Raw genomic sequence first — 3,140 nt, 5'->3', positions numbered from 1 at the left:
AAACTACTCAATTATCTAAGCTACATCATATTTCCTAACAACTGGTATCAGAGCAAGGTTTGCTCGTACCTAAAGTATCTCAATGAAAGGATTCCTTGAATTGAGTGGGAGTAATGATGGAGGTAGGGAAGCTCAGGATCGAGAAGTTCAACGCCAAGAATTATCAACACTGGAAGATGCAGATTGAAAGCTATCTCTACCAGAAGGACCTTTATTTGCCACTAGGCGGTCTTGCAAAGAAGCCCACAACAATGGCAGATGAAGCATGGATTTTCCTTGACCGAAAGACACTGGGAACAATCCGGTTAAGCTTGGCGTCAATGGTGGCCTTCAATGTTTTAGAGATGATACCACGGAGGACTTGATGAAGTCACTTGGCGGACTCTTTGAGAAACCATCGGCATCTAATAAGGTATTTCTAATGAAGTGCTTGTTCAATCTAAAGATGGTAGACAATGGTTCAGTTGCAAAACACCTAAATGACTTTAACACCAACATAAGTCAACTTTGATCGGTGAAAATAAATTTCGATGATGAAGCGTGAGCTATCCTTATGCTATCATCTCTACCGGCAGATAGTTGGGACAACCTTGTGATGACAGTAAGTAATTCTATCTCTGGCACAAATACTCTTAAGTTTGATGATATTGTGTGTATTCTCCTAAGCAAGGAAATGCAAAGGAGAATCACAGATGAATCATCAAGTGCTGCACTGTCAATAGAAATAAGAGGAAGGCCTAAGGAGAGGTTCAAAAAACAAAAGGTTATGTGATTGCTCAAGGTGGAGAATGTTAAGTATGGAGCCTGATTTACCCTTGTAATTTTCTGTGGTAAAAGCGCACATTTGTAAGGCCCCCATTATGAGGAGAAGCCATCGTGCGTGAAGGAAAATCACTCACTGGAAACCAAAATTTTCACGGACAAGAATCAGGGGCAACTTTAAAGGCCTCGGGGGCGGTGGCCCCCGAGACTTTTTTTCGCCGGAATATTCTTTTTCGCCGGAATATTATGGCCGGACGGCGGCCGGAAAGTGGTCGGAAAACAACCGGTCGGTTGGCCGGTGGTTGGAAGTCAATGACCCGTGGCCGGTGGCCGAATTCAAAAGCGGACTTGTCTTCTCAAGGGCGGCCACACATGGGCGGATTGGAGGGTCCGATTTGGACTTATTCCCACAAGGGCGGCTACACATGGCTGTCTCTCATAAGAGAGGGCAGCCCTTTTGGCCTATAAAAGGAGGCCATTTCTACACACATTTCATAGTGTGAAGTTGATGCAACAAGGTGAGTGTGAGGTGGTGAGAGTGAAGCAAGGCGGGAGCTCCATTAAGGGTATAATCCCTTTGTAAACTACTTCTTGTTTTGAAGTACTAAAGCCATTGAGTGGCTGCTTTCCCGTGGACGTAGCCCACATTGGGTGAACCACGTATATCGTGTGTACTCTCTCTCTCTCTCTCTCTACTCTATAATCTCGTGTATATAAATCTGTCTCTCTCCATTAAGTAATCTACTCAATTATCTATTTAGCTACGTCTTATTTCCTAACAGAGAAAATCATGCACAAAGTAAGTTCTTGAATGTTAGTATTGCGGCAAGAAGGGCCATGTCAAGAAGGATTGCTAGTCCAAGAAGAAGAAGAAGAAGAAGAAGGAGTCGGAGTCTCAAGAAAACAAGCCAACACCAAAGGCCAATGTGGCAGGTAAAGTAGAGCAAGATGCTCTAATTCTCTCATTAGACAACGTGTCTAATTCCTAGATAGTAGATTCCGGGGATTCATTCCATGTGACACCACACAAGAAACATTTCTAAGATTACACCAAAGGTAATTTTGGGTATGTATTCTTGGGAGATGATAAAGTTGTGAAATTATTGACAAAGGTATAGTTTGTGTCTAAAATGCTAACGGAAATAAATGGAAGTTTAAAGATGTTAGGCATGTTCCTCCTCTTCACAAGAATTTGATCTCTACAGGACAATTGGATGATGAATGTCACAACATGTTAACCCTCACACACATTCCTATCACCTACAACATACATTGTATTATTTATTTGGTAGAGTCAGGTACCGGGCTTGTCGGTCCAATAGGAAAAGGGTAAGAGTGATCACTGATGAGAGGCGCACTCTAACTGGAACATTCAAGGGATTAGTTGGCTAAGCATGGGTGCCCAAGTGTGAATGGGGTGAGCTCATATAAAAGTCAACTAAACTTAAAATTCACTCATTCTCTCATTTGTGCAATTGAAGAGTGCTCTTGCTCCATCTTCATCTTTTTGTGTGTGTGTGTGTGTGTGTGTGTATGGTGAGAGAGAGAGAGAGAGAGAGAGAGAGAGAGAGAGAGAGAGAGAGAGAGAGAGAGAGAGAGAGAGAGAGAGAGAGAGTGCGATTGAGCATTGCGGCGGCGGTGAAGCGGTTGAGCGTGGCGTAGCGGCGTCTCCTTCTTCTTCGCGGCGAGGAATCCTCCACGACAGCAAGTGTAGAGCAGTGAGTGACACACCATCGCCATCTTTGGGCTTACTAGTTTAGGCTTGTTGTGTGCTTGGAGCCATTTGTGGCTCGCACACAGTGTATCGGCAAGTTCCTTGCATTGACAAGTGCGACAACGCGCACATTTTTGGCGCCATTGCCGGGGAATTCCATACACTAAGCTTGAATGGAACTCTGTGCTTCTTTTGTGGTGCAATTTCAATTGTAGGAAAGGTAAGGAAGGGGGGTGTATGTGTTGAGAAGAAGGATTTTGTGTTGCTGCTGTGTATTTCTTTGTTAATGGAGTTTTCAAAGGTACTGTGTTTTTTCTATGTCATAAGGAATTAGTATTAAGGTTGTTAGTTCTGTGTAATGCAAAGTACAGTAAGTAAGAAGTAGATGTGTGAGAGCTAATGAAGTGTGTTAGTGTGCAATAGTAGGTGTATTAGTTGTAAGTAGGTAGGTAGAGTGTGTGTGTGCTCGCGCGTAGGCCGCGGCGACCTTATCCTTTTTTTAAAAATAAAATAAAAATTTTAAAGGTAGGATCGGGATTGGGAATATCTCCCAGACCCAAACCCAAGCTCACACTCAGGCTCAGGCCTTAGTCGCCCTTTAAAATTATTATTTTAGCTTCACACGTAGCTAAAAATTGATTTTTTTGAGGACCAACGGAGCTTC

Source organism: Adiantum capillus-veneris, chromosome 8 (assembly GCF_014529385.1).
Source record: "Adiantum capillus-veneris isolate H3 chromosome 8, ASM1452938v2, whole genome shotgun sequence".
Lineage (NCBI taxonomy): Eukaryota > Viridiplantae > Streptophyta > Polypodiopsida > Polypodiales > Pteridaceae > Adiantum > Adiantum capillus-veneris.
The sequence above is the reverse complement of the archived record's forward strand: the minus strand, read 5'-3'. Positions refer to the sequence as shown.